The sequence below is a fragment of the Phalangium opilio genome, unplaced genomic scaffold (genome assembly GCF_054372755.1).
Source record: "Phalangium opilio isolate 3A_F unplaced genomic scaffold, DU_Popi_V2 ptg000087l_1, whole genome shotgun sequence".
NCBI lineage: Eukaryota > Metazoa > Arthropoda > Arachnida > Opiliones > Phalangiidae > Phalangium > Phalangium opilio.
In genome coordinates, this window is record NW_028324192.1 from 3,820,100 (window position 1) to 3,845,810 (window position 25,711).

The following is a 25,711-nucleotide window of genomic DNA, read 5'->3' on the forward strand; positions in this document are numbered from 1 at the left end:
TCGTCAGGTATTGTGGAAAAACTTTGGCTTTCTACGTTACATTCGAGATCCCACAACACCGCTCCCGGGTATGCTTGAAGCGCCAACCTATTGGCTAACAGCCGAACGCGCTAACCATTGAGCCACGGAAGCTCAGAAATTAAATGGTTGTCAGGTATTGTGGAAAAACTTTGGCTTTCTACGTTACATTTGAGACCCCACAACCACCAGCCTTTCGATTAACAGCTGAACGCGCTAACCATTGAGCCACGGAAGCTCAGAAATTAAATGGTCGTCAGGTATTGTGGAAAAACTTTGGCTTTCTACGTTACATTTGAGATCCCACAACACCGCTCCCGGGTGGGCTCGAACCACCAACCTATGGGTCAACAGCAGAACGCGCTAACCATTGCGCCACGGAAGCCCAAAAATTAAATGGTCGTCAGGTATTGTGGAAAAACTTTGGCTTTCTACGTTACATGTGAGATCCCACAACACCGCTCCCGGGTGGCCTCGAACCACCAACCTATTGGTTAACAGCCGAACGCGCTAACCATTGAGCCACGGAAGCCCAAAAATTAAATGGTCGTCAGGTATTGTGGAAAAACCTTGACTTTTTACGTAACATCTGAGACGTCACAACACCGCTCCCGGATGGGCTTGAACCACCAACCTTTGGGTTAACAGCCGAACGCGCTAACCATTGAGCCACGGAAGCTCAGAAATTAAATGGTTGTCAGGTATTGTGGAAAAACTTTGGCTTTCTACGTTACATTTGAGACCCCACAACCACCAACCTTTCGATTAACAGCTGAACGCGCTAACCATTGAGCCACGGAAGCTCAGAAATTAAATGGTCGTCAGGTATTGTGGAAAAACTTTGGCTTTCTACGTTACATTTGAGATCCCACAACACCGCTCCCGGGTGGGCTCGAACCACCAACCTATGGGTCAACAGCAGAACGCGCTAACCATTGCGCCACGGAAGCCCAAAAATTAAATGCTCGTCAGGTTTTGCGTAAAAACCTAGACTTTTTACGTCACTTCTGAGACCTCACAACACCGCTCCCGGATGAGCTCGAACCACCAACCTATTGGTTAACAGCCGAACGCGCTAACCATTGAGCCACGGAAGCTCAGAAATTAAATGATTGTCACGTATTGTGGACATGTTTTGACTTTTTACGCTACATATGAGACCCCACAACACCTGTTCCGGGTGGGCTCGAACCTTCAACCTTTCGATTAACAGCTGAACGCGCTAATCATTGCGCCACGGAAGCCCAAAAATTAAATGGTCGTCAGGTATTGTGGAAAAACCTTGACTTTTTACGTCACATCTGAGACCTCACAACACCGCTCCCGGATGGGCTCGAACTACCAAACTATTGGTTAACAGCCGATTGCGCTAACCATTGAGCCACGGATGCTCAGAAATTAAATGGTCGTCAGGTATTGTGGAAAAACTTTGGCTTTCTACGTTACATTTGAGATCCCACAACACCGCTCCCGGGTGGGCTCGAACCACCAACCTATTGGCTAACAGCCGAACGCGCTAACCATTGAGCCACGAAAGCTCAGAAATTAAATGGTTGTCACGTATTGTGGAAAAGTTTTGACTTTTTACGGCACATCTGAGACCCCACAACACCTCTCTCGGGTGGGCTCGAACCACCAACCTTTCGATTAACAGCTGAACGCGCTAATTATTGCGCCACGGAAGCCCAAAAATTAAATGGTCGTCAGGTATTCTGGAAAAACTTTGGCTTTCTACGTTACATTCGTGATCCCACAACACCGCTCCCGGGTGGGCTTGAACCACCAACCTTTCGGTTACCAGCCGAACGCGCTAACCATTGCGCCACGGAAGCCCAAAAATTAAATGGTCGTCAGGTATTGTGGAAAAACTTTGGCTTTCTACGTTACATTTGAGATCCCACAACACCGCTCCCGGGTGGGCTCGAACCACCAACCTATTGGCTAACAGCCGAACGCGCTAACCATTGAGCCACGAAAGCTCAGAAATTAAATGGTTGTCACGTATTGTGGAAAAGTTTTGACTTTTTACGCTACATCTGAGACCCCACAACACCTCTCTCGGGTGGGCTCGAACCACCAACCTTTCGATTAACAGCTGAACGCGCTAATTATTGCGCCACGGAAGCCCAAAAATTAAATGGTCGTCAGGTATTCTGGAAAAACTTTGGCTTTCTACGTTACATTCGTGATCCCACAACACCGCTCCCGGGTGGGCTTGAACCACCAACCTTTCGGTTACCAGCCGAACGCGCTAACCATTGCGCCACGGAAGCCCAAAAATTAAATGGTCGTCAGGTATTGTGGAAAAACTTTGGCTTTCTACGTTACATGTGAGATCCCACAACACCGCTCCCGGGTGGCCTCGAACCACCAACCTATTGGTTAACAGCCGAACGCGCTAACCATTGAGCCACGGAAGCCCAAAAATTAAATGGTCGTCAGGTATTGTGGAAAAACCTTGACTTTTTACGTAACATCTGAGACGTCACAACACCGCTCCCGGATGGGCTTGAACCACCAACCTTTGGGTTAACAGCCGAACGCGCTAACCATTGCGCCACGGAAGCCCAAAAATTAAATGGTCGTCTGGTATTGTGGAAAAACTTTGGCTTTCTACGTTACATTCGAGATCCCACAACACCGCTCCCGGGTATGCTTGAAGCGCCAACCTATTGGCTAACAGCCGAACGCGCTAACCATTGAGCCACGGAAGCTCAGAAATTAAATGGTTGTCAGGTATTGTGGAAAAACTTTGGCTTTCTACGTTACATTTGAGACCCCACAACCACCAACCTTTCGATTAACAGCTGAACGCGCTAACCATTGAGCCACGGAAGCTCAGAAATTAAATGGTCGTCAGGTATTGTGGAAAAACTTTGGCTTTCTACGTTACATTTGAGATCCCACAACACCGCTCCCGGGTGGGCTCGAACCACCAACCTATGGGTCAACAGCAGAACGCGCTAACCATTGCGCCACGGAAGCCCAAAAATTAAATGCTCGTCAGGTTTTGCGTAAAAACCTAGACTTTTTACGTCACTTCTGAGACCTCACAACACCGCTCCCGGATGAGCTCGAACCACCAACCTATTGGTTAAAAGCCGAACGCGCTAACCATTGAGCCACGGAAGCTCAGAAATTAAATGATTGTCACGTATTGTGGACAAGTTTTGACTTTTTACGCTACATATGAGACCCCACAACACCTGTCCCGGGTGGGCTCGAACCTTCAACCTTTCGATTAACAGCTGAACGCGCTAATCATTGCGCCACGGAAGCCCAAAAATTAAATGGTCGTCAGGTATTGTGGAAAAACCTTGACTTTTTACGTCACATCTGAGACCTCACAACACCGCTCCCGGATGGGCTCGAACTACCAAACTATTGGTTAACAGCCGATTGCGCTAACCATTGAGCCACGGATGCTCAGAAATTAAATGGTCGTCAGGTATTGTGGAAAAACTTTGGCTTTCTACGTTACATTTGAGATCCCACAACACCGCTCCCGGGTGGGCTCGAACCACCAACCTATTGGCTAACAGCCGAACGCGCTAACCATTGAGCCACGAAAGCTCAGAAATTAAATGGTTGTCACGTATTGTGGAAAAGTTTTGACTTTTTACGGCACATCTGAGACCCCACAACACCTCTCTCGGGTGGGCTCGAACCACCAACCTTTCGATTAACAGCTGAACGCGCTAATTATTGCGCCACGGAAGCCCAAAAATTAAATGGTCGTCAGGTATTCTGGAAAAACTTTGGCTTTCTACGTTACATTCGTGATCCCACAACACCGCTCCCGGGTGGGCTTGAACCACCAACCTTTCGGTTACCAGCCGAACGCGCTAACCATTGCGCCACGGAAGCCCAAAAATTAAATGGTCGTCAGGTATTGTGGAAAAACTTTGGCTTTCTACGTTACATGTGAGATCCCACAACACCGCTCCCGGGTGGCCTCGAACCACCAACCTATTGGTTAACAGCCGAACGCGCTAACCATTGAGCCACGGAAGCCCAAAAATTAAATGGTCGTCAGGTATTGTGGAAAAACCTTGACTTTTTACGTAACATCTGAGACGTCACAACACCGCTCCCGGATGGGCTTGAACCACCAACCTTTGGGTTAACAGCCGAACGCGCTAACCATTGAGCCACGGAAGCTCAGAAATTAAATGGTTGTCAGGTATTGTGGAAAAACTTTGGCTTTCTACGTTACATTTGAGACCCCACAACCACCAACCTTTCGATTAACAGCTGAACGCGCTAACCATTGAGCCACGGAAGCTCAGAAATTAAATGGTCGTCAGGTATTGTGGAAAAACTTTGGCTTTCTACGTTACATTTGAGATCCCACAACACCGCTCCCGGGTGGGCTCGAACCACCAACCTATGGGTCAACAGCAGAACGCGCTAACCATTGCGCCACGGAAGCCCAAAAATTAAATGCTCGTCAGGTTTTGCGTAAAAACCTAGACTTTTTACGTCACTTCTGAGACCTCACAACACCGCTCCCGGATGAGCTCGAACCACCAACCTCTAGGTTAACAGCCGAACGCGCTAACCATTGAGCCACGGAAGCTCAGAAATTAAATGATTGTCACGTATTGTGGACAAGTTTTGACTTTTTACGCTACATATGAGACCCCACAACACCTGTCCCGGGTGGGCTCGAACCTTCAACCTTTCGATTAACAGCTGAACGCGCTAATCATTGCGCCACGGAAGCCCAAAAATTAAATGGTCGTCAGGTATTGTGGAAAAACCTTGACTTTTTACGTCACATCTGAGACCTCACAACACCGCTCCCGGATGGGCTCGAACTACCAAACTATTGGTTAACAGCCGATTGCGCTAACCATTGAGCCACGGATGCTCAGAAATTAAATGGTCGTCAGGTATTGTGGAAAAACTTTGGCTTTCTACGTTACATTTGAGATCCCACAACACCGCTCCCGGGTGGGCTCGAACCACCAACCTATTGGCTAACAGCCGAACGCGCTAACCATTGAGCCACGAAAGCTCAGAAATTAAATGGTTGTCACGTATTGTGGAAAAGTTTTGACTTTTTACGGCACATCTGAGACCCCACAACACCTCTCTCGGGTGGGCTCGAACCACCAACCTTTCGATTAACAGCTGAACGCGCTAATTATTGCGCCACGGAAGCCCAAAAATTAAATGGTCGTCAGGTATTCTGGAAAAACTTTGGCTTTCTACGTTACATTCGTGATCCCACAACACCGCTCCCGGGTGGGCTTGAACCACCAACCTTTCGGTTACCAGCCGAACGCGCTAACCATTGCGCCACGGAAGCCCAAAAATTAAATGGTCGTCAGGTATTGTGGAAAAACTTTGGCTTTCTACGTTACATGTGAGATCCCACAACACCGCTCCCGGGTGGCCTCGAACCACCAACCTATTGGTTAACAGCCGAACGCGCTAACCATTGAGCCATGGAAGCCCAAAAATTAAATGGTCGTCAGGTATTGTGGAAAAACCTTGACTTTTTACGTAACATCTGAGACGTCACAACACCGCTCCCGGGTGGGCTTGAACCACCAACCTTTCGGTTAACAGCCGAACGCGCTAACCATTGCGCCACGGAAGCCCAAAAACTAAATGGTCGTCAGGTATTGTGGAAAAACTTTGGCTTTCTACGTTACATTCGAGATCCCACAACACCGCTCCCGGGTGGGCTCGAACCACCAACCTATTGGCTAACAGCCGAACGCGCTAACCATTGAGCCACGAAAGCTCAGAAATTAAATGGTTGTCACGTATTGTGGAAAAGTTTTGACTTTTTACGCTACATCTGAGACCCCACAACACCTCTCTCGGGTGGGCTCGAACCACCAACCTTTCGATTAACAGCTGAACGCGCTAATTATTGCGCCACGGAAGCCCAAAAATTAAATGGTCGTCAGGTATTCTGGAAAAACTTTGGCTTTCTACGTTACATTCGTGATCCCACAACACCGCTCCCGGGTGGGCTTGAACCACCAACCTTTCGGTTACCAGCCGAACGCGCTAACCATTGCGCCACGGAAGCCCAAAAATTAAATGGTCGTCAGGTATTGTGGAAAAACTTTGGTTTTCTACGTTACATGTGAGATCCCACAACACCGCTCCCGGGTGGCCTCGAACCACCAACCTATTGGTTAACAGCCGAACGCGCTAACCATTGAGCCACGGAAGCCCAAAAATTAAATGGTCGTCAGGTATTGTGGAAAAACCTTGACTTTTTACGTAACATCTGAGACGTCACAACACCGCTCCCGGATGGGCTTGAACCACCAACCTTTGGGTTAACAGCCGAACGCGCTAACCATTGAGCCACGGAAGCTCAGAAATTAAATGGTTGTCAGGTATTGTGGAAAAACTTTGGCTTTCTACGTTACATTTGAGACCCCACAACCACCAACCTTTCGATTAACAGCTGAACGCGCTAACCATTGAGCCACGGAAGCTCAGAAATTAAATGGTCGTCAGGTATTGTGGAAAAACTTTGGCTTTCTACGTTACATTTGAGATCCCACAACACCGCTCCCGGGTGGGCTCGAACCACCAACCTATGGGTCAACAGCAGAACGCGCTAACCATTGCGCCACGGAAGCCCAAAAATTAAATGCTCGTCAGGTTTTGCGTAAAAACCTAGACTTTTTACGTCACTTCTGAGACCTCACAACACCGCTCCCGGATGAGCTCGAACCACCAACCTATTGGTTAACAGCCGAACGCGCTAACCATTGAGCCACGGAAGCTCAGAAATTAAATGATTGTCACGTATTGTGGACAAGTTTTGACTTTTTACGCTACATATGAGACCCCACAACACCTGTCCCGGGTGGGCTCGAACCTTCAACCTTTCGATTAACAGCTGAACGCGCTAATCATTGCGCCACGGAAGCCCAAAAATTAAATGGTCGTCAGGTATTGTGGAAAAACCTTGACTTTTTACGTCACATCTGAGACCTCACAACACCGCTCCCGGATGGGCTCGAACTACCAAACTATTGGTTAACAGCCGATTGCGCTAACCATTGAGCCACGGATGCTCAGAAATTAAATGGTCGTCAGGTATTGTGGAAAAACTTTGGCTTTCTACGTTACATTTGAGATCCCACAACACCGCTCCCGGGTGGGCTCGAACCACCAACCTATTGGCTAACAGCCGAACGCGCTAACCATTGAGCCACGAAAGCTCAGAAATTAAATGGTTGTCACGTATTGTGGAAAAGTTTTGACTTTTTACGGCACATCTGAGACCCCACAACACCTCTCTCGGGTGGGCTCGAACCACCAACCTTTCGATTAACAGCTGAACGCGCTAATTATTGCGCCACGGAAGCCCAAAAATTAAATGGTCGTCAGGTATTCTGGAAAAACTTTGGCTTTCTACGTTACATTCGTGATCCCACAACACCGCTCCCGGGTGGGCTTGAACCACCAACCTTTCGGTTACCAGCCGAACGCGCTAACCATTGCGCCACGGAAGCCCAAAAATTAAATGGTCGTCAGGTATTGTGGAAAAACTTTGGCTTTCTACGTTACATGTGAGATCCCACAACACCGCTCCCGGGTGGCCTCGAACCACCAACCTATTGGTTAACAGCCGAACGCGCTAACCATTGAGCCATGGAAGCCCAAAAATTAAATGGTCGTCAGGTATTGTGGAAAAACCTTGACTTTTTACGTAACATCTGAGACGTCACAACACCGCTCCCGGATGGGCTTGAACCATCAACCTTTCGGTTAACAGCCGAACGCGCTAACCATTGCGCCACGGAAGCCCAAAAACTAAATGGTCGTCAGGTATTGTGGAAAAACTTTGGCTTTCTACGTTACATTCGAGATCCCACAACACCGCTCCCGGGTATGCTTGAAGCGCCAACCTATTGGCTAACAGCCGAACGCGCTAACCATTGAGCCACGGAAGCTCAGAAATTAAATGGTTGTCAGGTATTGTGGAAAAACTTTGGCTTTCTACGTTACATTTGAGACCCCACAACCACCAGCCTTTCGATTAACAGCTGAACGCGCTAACCATTGAGCCACGGAAGCTCAGAAATTAAATGGTCGTCAGGTATTGTGGAAAAACTTTGGCTTTCTACGTTACATTTGAGATCCCACAACACCGCTCCCGGGTGGGCTCGAACCACCAACCTATGGGTCAACAGCAGAACGCGCTAACCATTGCGCCACGGAAGCCCAAAAATTAAATGCTCGTCAGGTTTTGCGTAAAAACCTAGACTTTTTACGTCACATCTGAGACCTCACAACACCGCTCCCGGATGAGCTCGAACCACCAACCTATTGGTTAACAGCCGAACGCGCTAACCATTGAGCCACGGAAGCTCAGAAATTAAATGATTGTCACGTATTGTGGACAAGTTTTGACTTTTTACGCTACATATGAGACCCCACAACACCTCTCCCGGGTGGGCTCGAACCTTCAACCTTTCGATTAACAGCTGAACGCGCTAATCATTGCGCCACGGAAGCCCAAAAATTAAATGGTCGTCAGGTATTGTGGAAAAACCTTGACTTTTTACGTCACATCTGAGACCTCACAACACCGCTCCCGGATGGGCTCGAACTACCAAACTATTGGTTAACAGCCGATTGCGCTAACCATTGAGCCACGGATGCTCAGAAATTAAATGGTCGTCAGGTATTGTGGAAAAACTTTGGCTTTCTACGTTACATTTGAGATCCCACAACACCGCTCCCGGGTGGGCTCGAACCACCAACCTATTGGCTAACAGCCGAACGCGCTAACCATTGAGCCACGAAAGCTCAGAAATTAAATGGTTGTCACGTATTGTGGAAAAGTTTTGACTTTTTACGGCACATCTGAGACCCCACAACACCTCTCTCGGGTGGGCTCGAACCACCAACCTTTCGATTAACAGCTGAACGCGCTAATTATTGCGCCACGGAAGCCCAAAAATTAAATGGTCGTCAGGTATTCTGGAAAAACTGTGGCTTTCTACGTTACATTCGTGATCCCACAACACCGCTCCCGGGTGGGCTTGAACCACCAACCTTTCGGTTACCAGCCGAACGCGCTAACCATTGCGCCACGGAAGCCCAAAAATTAAATGGTCGTCAGGTATTGTGGAAAAACTTTGCCTTTCTACGTTACATGTGAGATCCCACAACACCGCTCCCGGGTGGCCTCGAACCACCAACCTATTGGTTAACAGCCGAACGCGCTAACCATTGAGCCATGGAAGCCCAAAAATTAAATGGTCGTCAGGTATTGTGGAAAAACCTTGACTTTTTACGTAACATCTGAGACGTCACAACACCGCTCCCGGATGGGCTTGAACCATCAACCTTTCGGTTAACAGCCGAACGCGCTAACCATTGCGCCACGGAAGCCCAAAAACTAAATGGTCGTCAGGTATTGTGGAAAAACTTTGGCTTTCTACGTTACATTCGAGATCCCACAACACCGCTCCCGGGTATGCTTGAAGCGCCAACCTATTGGCTAACAGCCGAACGCGCTAACCATTGAGCCACGGAAGCTCAGAAATTAAATGGTTGTCAGGTATTGTGGAAAAACTTTGGCTTTCTACGTTACATTTGAGACCCCACAACCACCAGCCTTTCGATTAACAGCTGAACGCGCTAACCATTGAGCCACGGAAGCTCAGAAATTAAATGGTCGTCAGGTATTGTGGAAAAACTTTGGCTTTCTACGTTACATTTGAGATCCCACAACACCGCTCCCGGGTGGGCTCGAACCACCAACCTATTGGCTAACAGCCGAACGCGCTAAACATTGAGCCACGGAAGCTCAGAAATTAAATCGTTGTCACGTATTGTGGAAAAGTTTTGACTTTTTACGCTACATCTGAGACCCCACAACACCTCTCCCGGGTGGGCTCGAACCACCAACCTTTCGATTAACAGAAGAACGCTCTAACCATTGCGCCCCGGAAGCCCAAAAATTAAATGGTCGTCAGGTATTGTGGAAAAACTTTGGCTTTCTACGTTACATTTGAGATCCCACAACACCGCTCCCGGGTGGGCTCGAACCACCAACCTATTGGCTAACAGCCGAACGCGCTAACCATTGAGCCACGAAAGCTCAGAAATTAAATGGTTGTCACGTATTGTGGAAAAGTTTTGACTTTTTACGCGACATCTGAGACCCCACAACACCTCTCTCGGGTGGGCTCGAACCACCAACCTTTCGATTAACAGCTGAACGCGCTAATTATTGCGCCACGGAAGCCCAAAAATTAAATGGTCGTCAGGTATTCTGGAAGCACTTTGGCTTTCTACGTTACATTCGTGATCCCACAACACCGCTCCCGGGTGGGCTTGAACCACCAACCTTTCGGTTAACAGCCGAACGCGCTAACCATTGCGCCACGGAAGCCCAAAAATTAAATGAACGTCAGGTATTGTGGAAAAACTTTGGCTTTCTACGTTACATGTGAGATCCCACAACACCGCTCCCGGGTGGCCTCGAACCACCAACCTATTGGTTAACAGCCGAACGCGCTAACCATTGAGCCACGGAAGCCCAAAAATTAAATGGTCGTCAGGTATTGTGGAAAAACCTTGACTTTTTACGTAACATCTGAGACGTCACAACACCGCTCCCGGATGGGCTTGAACCACCAACCTTTCGGTTAACAGCCGAACGCGCTAACCATTGCGCCACGGAAGCCCGAAAATAAAATGGTCGTCAGGTATTGTGGAAAAACTTTGGCTTTCTACGTTACATTCGAGATCCCACAACACCGCTCCCGGGTATGCTTGAAGCACCAACCTATTGGCTAACAGCCGAACGCGCTAACCATTGAGCCACGGAAGCTCAGAAATTAAATGGTTGTCAGGTATTGTGGAAAAACTTTGGCTTTCTACGTTACATTTGAGACCCCACAACCACCAACCTTTCGATTAACAGCTGAACGCGCTAACCATTGAGCCACGGAAGCTCAGAAATTAAATGGTCGTCAGGTGTTGTGGAAAAACTTTGGCTTTCTACGTTACATTTGAGATCCCACAACACCGCTCCCGGGTGGGCTCGAACCACCAACCTATGGGTCAACAGCAGAACGCGCTAACCATTGCGCCACGGAAGCCCAAAAATTAAATGCTCGTCAGGTTTTGCGTAAAAACCTTGACTTTTTACGTCACATCTGAGACCTCACAACACCGCTCCCGGATGGGCTCGAACTACCAAACTATTGGTTAACAACCGAACGCGCTAACCATTGAGCCACGGATGCTCAGAAATTAAATGCTCGTCAGGTTTTGCGTAAAAGCCTTGACTTTTTACGTCACATCTGAGACCTCACAACACCGCTCCCGGATGAGCTCGAACAACCAACCTATTGGTTAACAGCCGAACGCGCTAACCATTGCGCCACGGAAGCCCAAAAATTCAATGTTCGACAGGTATCGTGGAAAAACTCTGACATTTTATGTTACATTTGAGACGTCACAACACCGCTCCCGGGAGAGCTCAAACCACCAGTCTTTTGAATAGCAGCTGAACCTGCAAACCATTGCGCCACGGAAGCCCAAAAATTAAATGGTCGTCAGGTATTTTGGAAAAACCTTGACTTTTAACGTCACATCACCGCTCCCGGATGGGCTCGAACCACCAACCTATTGGTTAACAGCCGAACGCGCTAACCATTGAGCCACGGAAGCCCAAAGTTAAATGCTCGTCAGGTATTGTGTAAACACCTAAATAAAATATTCTAATTGAAATATACCACGCATTATTTAATTCGGTGCTATCTTATGGAATACAATTCTGGGGCAACACAACAAAAGCTAATCAAAACAGGATACATATCCTACAAAAAAGGGCAATTAGATCAATATATAACTTATCATTTAGAGACCATACCCAAGAGTACTTTACTAGGACAAAAATTCTAAACATACAAGTATATTTTGGAAAAACCTTGACTTTTAACGTCACATCTGAGACGTCACAATACCGCTCCCGGATGGGCTTGAACCACCAACCTATTGGTTAACAGCCGAACGCGCTAACCATTGAGCCACGGAAGCCCAAAGTTAAATGCTCGTCAGGTATTGTGTAAAAACCTTGACTTTTTACGTCACATCTGAGACCTCACAACACCGCTCCCGGATGGGCTCGAACCACCAACCTATTGGTTAACAGCCGAACGCGCTAACCATTGCGCCACGGAAGCCCAAAATTTAAATGGTCGTCAGGTGTTGTGGAAAAAACCTTGACTTTTTACATCACATCTGAGACGTCACAACACCGCTCCCGGATGGGCTCGAACCACACACCTATTAGTTAACAGCCGAACGCGCTAACCTTTGAGCCACGGAAGCTCAGAAATTAAATGGTCGTCACGTATTGTGGAAAAACTTTGGCTTTCTACGTTACATTTGAGATCCCACAACACCGCTCCCGGGTGGGCTCGAACCACCAACCTATTGGTTAACAGCCGAACGCGTTAACCATTGCGCCACGGAAGCCCAAAAATTAAATGGTCGTCAGGTATTGTGGAAAAACTTTGGCTTTCTACGTTACGTTTGAGATCCCACAACGCCGCTCCCGGGTGGGCTCGAACCACTAACTTATTTGTTAACTGCTGAACGCGCTAACCATTGCGCCACGGAAGCTAAAAATTAAATGCTCGTCAGGTATTGTGTAAAAACCTTGACTTTTTACGTCACATCTGAGACCTCACAACACCGCTCCCGGATGGGCTCGAACCACCAACCTATTGGTTAACAGCCGAACGCGCTAACCATTGCGCCACGGAAGCCCAAAAATTAAATGTTCGTCAGGTATTGTGGAAAAACTCTGACATTTTACGTTACATTTGAGATCCCACAACACCGCTCCCGGGTGGGCTCGAACCACCAACCCATTGGTTAACAGCCGAACGCGCCACGGAAGCCCAAAAATTAAATGCTTGTCAGGTATTGTGGAAAAACCTTGACTTTTTACGTCACATCTGAGACCTCACAACACCGCTCCCGGATGGGCTCGAACCACCAACCTATTGGTTAACAGCCGAACGCGCTAACCATTGAGCCACGGAAGCTCAGAGATTAAATGGTTGTCAGGTGTTGTGGATAAGTTATGACTTATTACGTTACATCTGAGACCCTACAACACCTCTCTCGGTTGGTCTCGAACCACCAACCTTTCGGTTAACAGCCGAACGCGCTAACCATTGCGCCAAGGAAGCCCAAAAAATAAATGGTCGTCAGGTATTGTGGCAAAACTTTGGCTTTCTACGTTACATTTGAGATCCCACACCACCGTTCCCGGGTGGGCTCGAACCACCAACCTATTGGTTAACAGCCGAACGCGCTAACCATTGGGCCACGGAATCTCAGAAATTAAATGGTTGTCACGTATTGTGGATAAGTTTTGACTTTTTACGCTACATCTGAGACCCCACAACACCTCTTCCGGGTGGGCTTGAACCAACAGCCTTTCGATTAACAGTTGAACGCGCTAATAATTGCGCCAAGGAAGCCCAAAAATTAAATGTTCGTCAGGTATTGTGGAAAAACTCTGACATTTTACGTTAAATCTGAGACCTCACAACACCGCTCCCGGATGGGCTCGAACAACCAACCTATTGGTTAACAGCCGAACGCGCTAACCATTGCGCCACGGAAGCCCAAAAATTAAATGTTCGTCAGGTATTGTGGAAAAACTCTGACATTTTACGTTACATCTAAGACCTCACAACACCGCTCCCGGATGGGCTCGAACCACCAACCTATTGGTTAACAGCCGAACGCGCTAACCATTGAGCCACGGAAGCTCAGAGACTAAATGGTTGTCAGGTATTGTGGATAAGTTATGACTTATTACGTTACATCTGAGACCCTTCAACACCTCTCACGGTTGGGCTCGAACCACCAACCATTCGGTTAACAGCCGAACGCGCTAACCATTGCGCCATGGAAGCCCAAAAATTAAATGTTCGTCAGGTATTGTGGAAAAACCTTGACTTTTTACGTCACTTCTGAGACCTCACAACACCGCTCCCGGATGGGCTCGAACCACCAACCTATTGGTTAACAGCCGAACGCGCTAACCATTGAGCCACGGAAGCTCAGAAATAAAATGGTCGTCACGTATTGTGGAAAAACTTTGGCTTTCTACGTTACATTTGAGATCCCACAACACCGCTCCCGGGTGGGCTCGAACCACCAACCTATTGGTTAACAGCCGAACGCGTTAACCATTGCGCCACGGAAGCCCAAAAATTAAATGGTCGTCAGGTATTGTGGAAAAACTTTGGCTTTCTACGTTACGTTTGAGATCACACAACACCGCTCCCGGGTGGGCTCGAACCACCAACCTCTCGATTAACAGCTGAACGCGCTAACCATTGCGCCACGGAAGCCCAAAAATTAAATGGTCGTCAGGTATTGTGGAAAAATTTTGGCTTTCTACGTTACATTTGAGATCACACAACACCGCTCCCGGGTGGGCTCGAACCACCAACCTATTGGTTAACAGCCGAACGCGCTAACCATTGCGCCAAGGAAGCCCAAAATTTAAATGCCCGTCAGGTATTGTGTAAAAACCTTGACTTTTTACGCTACATCTGAGACCCCACAACACCTCTCTCGGGTGGGCACGAACCTTCAACCTTTCGATTAACAGCTGAACGCGCTAATCATTGCGCCACGGAAGCCCAAAAATTAAATGGTCGTCAGGTATTGTGGAAAAACATTGGCTTTCTACGTTACGTTTGAGATCCCACAACACCGCGCCCGGGTGGGCTCGAACCACCAACCTAATGGTTAACAGCCGAACGCCCTAATCATTGCGCCACGGAAGCCCAAAAATTAAATGATCGTCAGGTATTGTGGAAAAACTTTGGCTTTCTACGTTACATTTGAGATCCCACAACGCCGCTCCCGGGTGGGCTCGAACCACCAACCTTTCGGTTAACAGCCGAACGCGCTAACCATTGCGCCATGGAAGCCCAAAAATTAAATGTTCGTCAGGTATTGTGGAAAAACCTTGACTTTTTACGTCACATCTGAGACCTCACAACACCGCTCCCGGATGGGCTCGAACCACCAACCTATTGGTTAACAGCCGAACGCGCTAACCATTGAGCCACGGAAGCTCAGAAATTAAATGGTCGTCACGTATTGTGGAAAAACTTTGGCTTTCTACGTTACATTTGAGATCCCACAACACCGCTCCCGGGTGGGCTCGAACCACCAACCTATTGGTTAACAGCCGAACGCGCCACGGAAGCCCAAAAATTAAATGCTCGTCAGGTATTGTGGAAAAACCTTGACTTTTTACGTCACATCTGAGACCTCACAACACCGCTCCCGGATGGGCTCGAACCACCAACCTATTGGTTAACAGCCGAACGCGCTAACCATTGCGCCAAGGAAGCCCAAAATTTAAATGCCCGTCAGGTATTGTGTAAAAACCTTGACTTTTTACGTCACATCTGAGACCTCACAACACCGCTCCGGGATGGGCTCGAACCACCAACCTATTGGTTAACAGCCGAACGCGCTAAACATTGCGCCACGGAAGCCCAAAAGTTAAATGCTCGTCAGGTATTGTGTAAAAACCTTGACTTTTTACGTCACATCTGAGACCTCACAACACCGCTCCCGGATGGGCTCGAACCACCAACCTATTGGTTAACAGCCGAACGCGCTAAACATTGCGCCACGGAAGCCCAAATGTTAAATGCTCGTCAGGTATTGTGTAAAAGCCTTGACTTTTTACGTCACATCTGAGACCTCACAACACCGCTCCCGGATGGGCTCGAACCACCAACCTATTGGTTAACAGCCGAACGCGCTAACCATTGCGCCACGGAAGCCCATAAGTTAAATGATCGTCAGGTATTGTGTAAAAACCTTGATTTTTTACGTCAAATCTGAAACCTCACAACAGCGCTCCCGGATGGGGTCGAACCACCAACCTATTGGTTAGCAGCCGAACGCGCTAACCATTGCGCCACGGAAGCCCAAAAATTAAATGGTTGTCACGTATTGTGGAAAAGTTTTGACTTTTTACGGCACATCTGAGACCCCACAACACCTCTCTCGGGTGGGCTCGAACCACCAACCTTTCGATTAACAGCTGAACGCGCTAATTATTGCGCCACGGAAGCCCAAAAATTAAATGGTCGTCAGGTATTCTGGAAAAACTTTGGCTTTCTACGTTACATTCGTGATCCCACAACACCGCTCCCGGGTGGGCTTGAACCACCAACCTTTCGGTTACCAGCCGAACGCGCTAACCATTGCGCCACGGAAGCCCAAAAATTAAATGGTCGTCAGGTATTGTGGAAAAACTTTGGCTTTCTACGTTACATGTGAGATCCCACAACACCGCTCCCGGGTGGCCTCGAACCACCAACCTATTGGTTAACAGCCGAACGCGCTAACCATTGAGCCATGGAAGCCCAAAAATTAAATGGTCGTCAGGTATTGTGGAAAAACCTTGACTTTTTACGTAACATCTGAGACGTCACAACACCGCTCCCGGATGGGCTTGAACCATCAACCTTTCGGTTAACAGCCGAACGCGCTAACCATTGCGCCACGGAAGCCCAAAAACTAAATGGTCGTCAGGTATTGTGGAAAAACTTTGGCTTTCTACGTTACATTCGAGATCCCACAACACCGCTCCCGGGTATGCTTGAAGCGCCAACCTATTGGCTAACAGCCGAACGCGCTAACCATTGAGCCACGGAAGCTCAGAAATTAAATGGTTGTCAGGTATTGTGGAAAAACTTTGGCTTTCTACGTTACATTTGAGACCCCACAACCACCAGCCTTTCGATTAACAGCTGAACGCGCTAACCATTGAGCCACGGAAGCTCAGAAATTAAATGGTCGTCAGGTATTGTGGAAAAACTTTGGCTTTCTACGTTACATTTGAGATCCCACAACACCGCTCCCGGGTGGGCTCGAACCACCAACCTATGGGTCAACAGCAGAACGCGCTAACCATTGCGCCACGGAAGCCCAAAAATTAAATGCTCGTCAGGTTTTGCGTAAAAACCTAGACTTTTTACGTCACATCTGAGACCTCACAACACCGCTCCCGGATGAGCTCGAACCACCAACCTATTGGTTAACAGCCGAACGCGCTAACCATTGAGCCACGGAAGCTCAGAAATTAAATGATTGTCACGTATTGTGGACAAGTTTTGACTTTTTACGCTACATATGAGACCCCACAACACCTCTCCCGGGTGGGCTCGAACCTTCAACCTTTCGATTAACAGCTGAACGCGCTAATCATTGCGCCACGGAAGCCCAAAAATTAAATGGTCGTCAGGTATTGTGGAAAAACCTTGACTTTTTACGTCACATCTGAGACCTCACAACACCGCTCCCGGATGGGCTCGAACTACCAAACTATTGGTTAACAGCCGATTGCGCTAACCATTGAGCCACGGATGCTCAGAAATTAAATGGTCGTCAGGTATTGTGGAAAAACTTTGGCTTTCTACGTTACATTTGAGATCCCACAACACCGCTCCCGGGTGGGCTCGAACCACCAACCTATTGGCTAACAGCCGAACGCGCTAACCATTGAGCCACGAAAGCTCAGAAATTAAATGGTTGTCACGTATTGTGGAAAAGTTTTGACTTTTTACGGCACATCTGAGACCCCACAACACCTCTCTCGGGTGGGCTCGAACCACCAACCTTTCGATTAACAGCTGAACGCGCTAATTATTGCGCCACGGAAGCCCAAAAATTAAATGGTCGTCAGGTATTCTGGAAAAACTTTGGCTTTCTACGTTACATTCGTGATCCCACAACACCGCTCCCGGGTGGGCTTGAACCACCAACCTTTCGGTTACCAGCCGAACGCGCTAACCATTGCGCCACGGAAGCCCAAAAATTAAATGGTCGTCAGGTATTGTGGAAAAACTTTGCCTTTCTACGTTACATGTGAGATCCCACAACACCGCTCCCGGGTGGCCTCGAACCACCAACCTATTGGTTAACAGCCGAACGCGCTAACCATTGAGCCATGGAAGCCCAAAAATTAAATGGTCGTCAGGTATTGTGGAAAAACCTTGACTTTTTACGTAACATCTGAGACGTCACAACACCGCTCCCGGATGGGCTTGAACCATCAACCTTTCGGTTAACAGCCGAACGCGCTAACCATTGCGCCACGGAAGCCCAAAAACTAAATGGTCGTCAGGTATTGTGGAAAAACTTTGGCTTTCTACGTTACATTCGAGATCCCACAACACCGCTCCCGGGTATGCTTGAAGCGCCAACCTATTGGCTAACAGCCGAACGCGCTAACCATTGAGCCACGGAAGCTCAGAAATTAAATGGTTGTCAGGTATTGTGGAAAAACTTTGGCTTTCTACGTTACATTTGAGACCCCACAACCACCAGCCTTTCGATTAACAGCTGAACGCGCTAACCATTGAGCCACGGAAGCTCAGAAATTAAATGGTCGTCAGGTATTGTGGAAAAACTTTGGCTTTCTACGTTACATTTGAGATCCCACAACACCGCTCCCGGGTGGGCTCGAACCACCAACCTATGGGTCAACAGCAGAACGCGCTAACCATTGCGCCACGGAAGCCCAAAAATCAAATGCTCGTCAGGTTTTGCGTAAAAACCTAGACTTTTTACGTCACATCTGAGACCTCACAACACCGCTCCCGGATGAGCTCGAACCACCAACCTATTGGTTAACAGCCGAACGCGCTAACCATTGAGCCACGGAAGCTCAGAAATTAAATGATTGTCACGTATTGTGGATAAGTTTTGACTTTTTACGCTACATATGAGACCCCACAACACCTCTCCCGGGTGGGCTCGAACCTTCAACCTTTCGATTAACAGCTGAACGCGCTAATCATTGCGCCACGGAAGCCCAAAAATTAAATGGTCGTCAGGTATTGTGGAAAAACCTTGACTTTTTACGTCACATCTGAGACCTCACAACACCGCTCCCGGATGGGCTCGAACTACCAAACTATTGGTTAACAGCCGAACGCGCTAACCATTGAGCCACGGATGCTCAGAAATTAAATGGTCGTCAGGTATTGTGGAAAAACTTTGGCTTTCTACGTTACATTTGAGATCCCACAACACCGCTCCCGGGTGGGCTCGAACCACCAACCTATTGGCTAACAGCCGAACGCGCTAAACATTGAGCCACGGAAGCTCAGAAATTAAATCGTTGTCACGTATTGTGGAAAAGTTTTGACTTTTTACGCTACATCTGAGACCCCACAACACCTCTCCCGGGTGGGCTCGAACCACCAACCTTTCGATTAACAGAAGAACGCTCTAACCATTGCGCCCCGGAAGCCCAAAAATTAAATGGTCGTCAGGTATTGTGGAAAAACTTTGGCTTTCTACGTTACATTTGAGATCCCACAACACCGCTCCCGGGTGGGCTCGAACCACCAACCTATTGGCTAACAGCCGAACGCGCTAACCATTGAGCCACGAAAGCTCAGAAATTAAATGGTTGTCACGTATTGTGGAAAAGTTTTGACTTTTTACGCGACATCTGAGACCCCACAACACCTCTCTCGGGTGGGCTCGAACCACCAACCTTTCGATTAACAGCTGAACGCGCTAATTATTGCGCCACGGAAGCCCAAAAATTAAATGGTCGTCAGGTATTCTGGAAGCACTTTGGCTTTCTACGTTACATTCGTGATCCCACAACACCGCTCCCGGGTGGGCTTGAACCACCAACCTTTCGGTTAACAGCCGAACGCGCTAACCATTGCGCCACGGAAGCCCAAAAATTAAATGAACGTCAGGTATTGTGGAAAAACTTTGGCTTTCTACGTTACATGTGAGATCCCACAACACCGCTCCCGGGTGGCCTCGAACCACCAACCTATTGGTTAACAGCCGAACGCGCTAACCATTGAGCCACGGAAGCCCAAAAATTAAATGGTCGTCAGGTATTGTGGAAAAACCTTGACTTTTTACGTAACATCTGAGACGTCACAACACCGCTCCCGGATGGGCTTGAACCACCAACCTTTCGGTTAACAGCCGAACGCGCTAACCATTGCGCCACGGAAGCCCGAAAATAAAATGGTCGTCAGGTATTGTGGAAAAACTTTGGCTTTCTACGTTACATTCGAGATCCCACAACACCGCTCCCGGGTATGCTTGAAGCACCAACCTATTGGCTAACAGCCGAACGCGCTAACCATTGAGCCACGGAAGCTCAGAAATTAAATGGTTGTCAGGTATTGTGGAAAAACTTTGGCTTTCTACGTTACATTTGAGACCCCACAACCACCAACCTTTCGATTAACAGCTGAACGCGCTAACCATTGAGCCACGGAAGCTCAGAAATTAAATGGTCGTCAGGTGTTGTGGAAAAACTTTGGCTTTCTACGTTACATTTGAGATCCCACAACACCGCTCCCGGGTGGGCTCGAACCACCAACCTATGGGTCAACAGCAGAACGCGCTAACCATTGCGCCACGGAAGCCCAAAAATTAAATGCTCGTCAGGTTTTGCGTAAAAACCTTGACTTTTTACGTCACATCTGAGACCTCACAACACCGCTCCCGGATGGGCTCGAACTACCAAACTATTGGTTAACAACCGAACGCGCTAACCATTGAGCCACGGATGCTCAGAAATTAAATGCTCGTCAGGTTTTGCGTAAAAGCCTTGACTTTTTACGTCACATCTGAGACCTCACAACACCGCTCCCGGATGAGCTCGAACAACCAACCTATTGGTTAACAGCCGAACGCGCTAACCATTGCGCCACGGAAGCCCAAAAATTCAATGTTCGACAGGTATCGTGGAAAAACTCTGACATTTTATGTTACATTTGAGACGTCACAACACCGCTCCCGGGAGAGCTCAAACCACCAGTCTTTTGAATAGCAGCTGAACCTGCTAACCATTGCGCCACGGAAGCCCAAAAATTAAATGGTCGTCAGGTATTTTGGAAAAACCTTGACTTTTAACGTCACATCACCGCTCCCGGATGGGCTCGAACCACCAACCTATTGGTTAACAGCCGAACGCGCTAACCATTGAGCCACGGAAGCCCAAAGTTAAATGCTCGTCAGGTATTGTGTAAACACCTAAATAAAATATTCTAATTGAAATATACCACGCATTATTTAATTCGGTGCTATCTTATGGAATACAATTCTGGGGCAACACAACAAAAGCTAATCAAAACAGGATACATATCCTACAAAAAAGGGCAATTAGATCAATATATAACTTATCATTTAGAGACCATACCCAAGAGTACTTTACTAGGACAAAAATTCTAAACATACAAGTATATTTTGGAAAAACCTTGACTTTTAACGTCACATCTGAGACGTCACAATACCGCTCCCGGATGGGCTTGAACCACCAACCTATTGGTTAACAGCCGAACGCGCTAACCATTGAGCCACGGAAGCCCAAAGTTAAATGCTCGTCAGGTATTGTGTAAAAACCTTGACTTTTTACGTCACATCTGAGACCTCACAACACCGCTCCCGGATGGGCTCGAACCACCAACCTATTGGTTAACAGCCGAACGCGCTAACCATTGCGCCACGGAAGCCCAAAATTTAAATGGTCGTCAGGTGTTGTGGAAAAAACCTTGACTTTTTACATCACATCTGAGACGTCACAACACCGCTCCCGGATGGGCTCGAACCACACACCTATTAGTTAACAGCCGAACGCGCTAACCTTTGAGCCACGGAAGCTCAGAAATTAAATGGTCGTCACGTATTGTGGAAAAACTTTGGCTTTCTACGTTACATTTGAGATCCCACAACACCGCTCCCGGGTGGGCTCGAACCACCAACCTATTGGTTAACAGCCGAACGCGTTAACCATTGCGCCACGGAAGCCCAAAAATTAAATGGTCGTCAGGTATTGTGGAAAAACTTTGGCTTTCTACGTTACGTTTGAGATCCCACAACGCCGCTCCCGGGTGGGCTCGAACCACTAACTTATTTGTTAACTGCTGAACGCGCTAACCATTGCGCCACGGAAGCTAAAAATTAAATGCTCGTCAGGTATTGTGTAAAAACCTTGACTTTTTACGTCACATCTGAGACCTCACAACACCGCTCCCGGATGGGCTCGAACCACCAACCTATTGGTTAACAGCCGAACGCGCTAACCATTGCGCCACGGAAGCCCAAAAATTAAATGTTCGTCAGGTATTGTGGAAAAACTCTGACATTTTACGTTACATTTGAGATCCCACAACACCGCTCCCGGGTGGGCTCGAACCACCAACCCATTGGTTAACAGCCGAACGCGCCACGGAAGCCCAAAAATTAAATGCTTGTCAGGTATTGTGGAAAAACCTTGACTTTTTACGTCACATCTGAGACCTCACAACACCGCTCCCGGATGGGCTCGAACCACCAACCTATTGGTTAACAGCCGAACGCGCTAACCATTGAGCCACGGAAGCTCAGAGATTAAATGGTTGTCAGGTGTTGTGGATAAGTTATGACTTATTACGTTACATCTGAGACCCTACAACACCTCTCTCGGTTGGTCTCGAACCACCAACCTTTCGGTTAACAGCCGAACGCGCTAACCATTGCGCCAAGGAAGCCCAAAAAATAAATGGTCGTCAGGTATTGTGGCAAAACTTTGGCTTTCTACGTTACATTTGAGATCCCACACCACCGTTCCCGGGTGGGCTCGAACCACCAACCTATTGGTTAACAGCCGAACGCGCTAACCATTGGGCCACGGAATCTCAGAAATTAAATGGTTGTCACGTATTGTGGATAAGTTTTGACTTTTTACGCTACATCTGAGACCCCACAACACCTCTTCCGGGTGGGCTTGAACCACCAGCCTTTCGATTAACAGTTGAACGCGCTAATAATTGCGCCAAGGAAGCCCAAAAATTAAATGTTCGTCAGGTATTGTGGAAAAACTCTGACATTTTACGTTAAATCTGAGACCTCACAACACCGCTCCCGGATGGGCTCGAACAACCAACCTATTGGTTAACAGCCGAACGCGCTAACCATTGCGCCACGGAAGCCCAAAAATTAAATGTTCGTCAGGTATTGTGGAAAAACTCTGACATTTTACGTTACATCTAAGACCTCACAACACCGCTCCCGGATGGGCTCGAACCACCAACCTATTGGTTAACAGCCGAACGCGCTAACCATTGAGCCACGGAAGCTCAGAGACTAAATGGTTGTCAGGTATTGTGGATAAGTTATGACTTATTACGTTACATCTGAGACCCTTCAACACCTCTCACGGTTGGGCTCGAACCACCAACCATTCGGTTAACAGCCGAACGCGCTAACCATTGCGCCATGGAAGCCCAAAAATTAAATGTTCGTCAGGTATTGTGGAAAAACCTTGACTTTTTACGTCACTTCTGAGACCTCACAACACCGCTCCCGGATGGGCTCGAACCACCAACCTATTGGTTAACAGCCGAACGCGCTAACCATTGAGCCACGGAAGCTCAGAAATTAAATGGTCGTCACGTATTGTGGAAAAACTTTGGCTTTCTACGTTACATTTGAGATCCCACAACACCGCTCCCGGGTGGGCTCGAACCACCAACCTATTGGTTAACAGCCGAACGCGTTAACCATTGCGCCACGGAAGCCCAAAAATTAAATGGTCGTCAGGTATTGTGGAAAAACTTTGGCTTTCTACGTTACGTTTGAGATCCCACAACGCCGCTCCCGGGTGGGCTCGAACCACTAACTTATTTGTTAACTGCTGAACGCGCTAACCATTGCGCCACGGAAGCTAAAAATTAAATGCTCGTCAGGTATTGTGTAAAAACCTTGACTTTTTACGCTACATCTGAGACCCCACAACACCTCTCCCGGGTGGGCTCGTACCACCAACATCTCGATTAACAGCTGAACGCGCTAACCATTGCGCCACGGAAGCCCAAAAATTCAATGTTCGTCAGGTATTGTGGAAAAATTTTGGCTTTCTACGTTACATTTGAGATCACACAACACCGCTCCCGGGTGGGCTCGAACCACCAACCTCTCGATTAACAGCTGAACGCGCTAACCATTGCGCCACGGAAGCCCAAAAATTAAATGGTCGTCAGGTATTGTGGAAAAATTTTGGCTTTCTACGTTACATTTGAGATCACACAACACCGCTCCCGGGTGGGCTCGAACCACCAACCTATTGGTTAACAGCCGAACGCGCTAACCATTGCGCCAAGGAAGCCCAAAATTTAAATGCCCGTCAGGTATTGTGTAAAAACCTTGACTTTTTACGCTACATCTGAGACCCCACAACACCTCTCTCGGGTGGGCACGAACCTTCAACCTTTCGATTAACAGCTGAACGCGCTAATCATTGCGCCACGGAAGCCCAAAAATTAAATGGTCGTCAGGTATTGTGGAAAAACATTGGCTTTCTACGTTACGTTTGAGATCCCACAACACCGCGCCCGGGTGGGCTCGAACCACCAACCTAATGGTTAACAGCCGAACGCCCTAACCATTGCGCCACGGAAGCCCAAAAATTAAATGATCGTCAGGTATTGTGGAAAAACTTTGGCTTTCTACGTTACATTTGAGATCCCACAACGCCGCTCCCGGGTGGGCTCGAACCACCAACCTTTCGGTTAACAGCCGAACGCGCTAACCATTGCGCCATGGAAGCCCAAAAATTAAATGTTCGTCAGGTATTGTGGAAAAACCTTGACTTTTTACGTCACATCTGAGACCTCACAACACCGCTCCCGGATGGGCTCGAACCACCAACCTATTGGTTAACAGCCGAACGCGCTAACCATTGAGCCACGGAAGCTCAGAAATTAAATGGTCGTCACGTATTGTGGAAAAACTTTGGCTTTCTACGTTACATTTGAGATCCCACAACACCGCTCCCGGGTGGGCTCGAACCACCAACCTATTGGTTAACAGCCGAACGCGCCACGGAAGCCCAAAAATTAAATGCTCGTCAGGTATTGTGGAAAAACCTTGACTTTTTACGTCACATCTGAGACCTCACAACACCGCTCCCGGATGGGCTCGAACCACCAACCTATTGGTTAACAGCCGAACGCGCTAACCATTGCGCCAAGGAAGCCCAAAATTTAAATGCCCGTCAGGTATTGTGTAAAAACCTTGACTTTTTACGTCACATCTGAGACCTCACAACACCGCTCCCGGATGGGCTCGAACCACCAACCTATTGGTTAACAGCCGAACGCGCTAAACATTGCGCCACGGAAGCCCAAAAGTTAAATGCTCGTCAGGTATTGTGTAAAAACCTTGACTTTTTACGTCACATCTGAGACCTCACAACACCGCTCCCGGATGGGCTCGAACCACCAACCTATTGGTTAACAGCCGAACGCGCTAAACATTGCGCCACGGAAGCCCAAATGTTAAATGCTCGTCAGGTATTGTGTAAAAGCCTTGACTTTTTACGTCACATCTGAGACCTCACAACACCGCTCCCGGATGGGCTCGAACCACCAACCTATTGGTTAACAGCCGAACGCGCTAACCATTGCGCCACGGAAGCCCATAAGTTAAATGATCGTCAGGTATTGTGTAAAAACCTTGATTTTTTACGTCAAATCTGAAACCTCACAACAGCGCTCCCGGATGGGGTCGAACCACCAACCTATTGGTTAGCAGCCGAACGCGCTAACCATTGCGCCACGGAAGCCCAAAAATTAAATGGTCGTCATTTATTGTGGAAAAA

At 48.0% G+C, this 25,711-nt stretch overlaps 11 non-coding genes across 11 annotated transcripts; all 11 read right to left on the reverse strand.

The window, feature by feature from the left end:
* Positions 1–1,777: 1,777 nt before the first annotated feature.
* TRNAT-GGU (transfer RNA threonine (anticodon GGU)) lies at positions 1,778–1,850 on the reverse strand. The gene has a single exon. It is a non-coding gene; the product is annotated as a tRNA-Thr (tRNA).
* Positions 1,851–2,218: 368 nt separating this feature from the next.
* Positions 2,219–2,291, reverse strand: TRNAT-GGU (transfer RNA threonine (anticodon GGU)). The gene has a single exon. It is a non-coding gene; the product is annotated as a tRNA-Thr (tRNA).
* Positions 2,292–3,812: 1,521 nt separating this feature from the next.
* TRNAT-GGU (transfer RNA threonine (anticodon GGU)) lies at positions 3,813–3,885 on the reverse strand. Its single transcript has one exon. It is a non-coding gene; the product is annotated as a tRNA-Thr (tRNA).
* A 1,374-nt stretch (positions 3,886–5,259) lies between these two features.
* Positions 5,260–5,332, reverse strand: TRNAT-GGU (transfer RNA threonine (anticodon GGU)). The gene has a single exon. It is a non-coding gene; the product is annotated as a tRNA-Thr (tRNA).
* A 662-nt stretch (positions 5,333–5,994) lies between these two features.
* Positions 5,995–6,067, reverse strand: TRNAT-GGU (transfer RNA threonine (anticodon GGU)). The gene has a single exon. It is a non-coding gene; the product is annotated as a tRNA-Thr (tRNA).
* Positions 6,068–7,441: 1,374 nt separating this feature from the next.
* Positions 7,442–7,514, reverse strand: TRNAT-GGU (transfer RNA threonine (anticodon GGU)). Its single transcript has one exon. It is a non-coding gene; the product is annotated as a tRNA-Thr (tRNA).
* Positions 7,515–9,035: 1,521 nt separating this feature from the next.
* On the reverse strand, positions 9,036–9,108 carry TRNAT-GGU (transfer RNA threonine (anticodon GGU)). Its single transcript has one exon. It is a non-coding gene; the product is annotated as a tRNA-Thr (tRNA).
* A 6,826-nt stretch (positions 9,109–15,934) lies between these two features.
* TRNAS-GCU (transfer RNA serine (anticodon GCU)) lies at positions 15,935–16,007 on the reverse strand. The gene has a single exon. It is a non-coding gene; the product is annotated as a tRNA-Ser (tRNA).
* A 221-nt stretch (positions 16,008–16,228) lies between these two features.
* Positions 16,229–16,301, reverse strand: TRNAT-GGU (transfer RNA threonine (anticodon GGU)). Its single transcript has one exon. It is a non-coding gene; the product is annotated as a tRNA-Thr (tRNA).
* A 1,521-nt stretch (positions 16,302–17,822) lies between these two features.
* TRNAT-GGU (transfer RNA threonine (anticodon GGU)) lies at positions 17,823–17,895 on the reverse strand. The gene has a single exon. It is a non-coding gene; the product is annotated as a tRNA-Thr (tRNA).
* Positions 17,896–25,602: 7,707 nt separating this feature from the next.
* On the reverse strand, positions 25,603–25,675 carry TRNAS-GCU (transfer RNA serine (anticodon GCU)). The gene has a single exon. It is a non-coding gene; the product is annotated as a tRNA-Ser (tRNA).
* Positions 25,676–25,711: the final 36 nt, after the last annotated feature.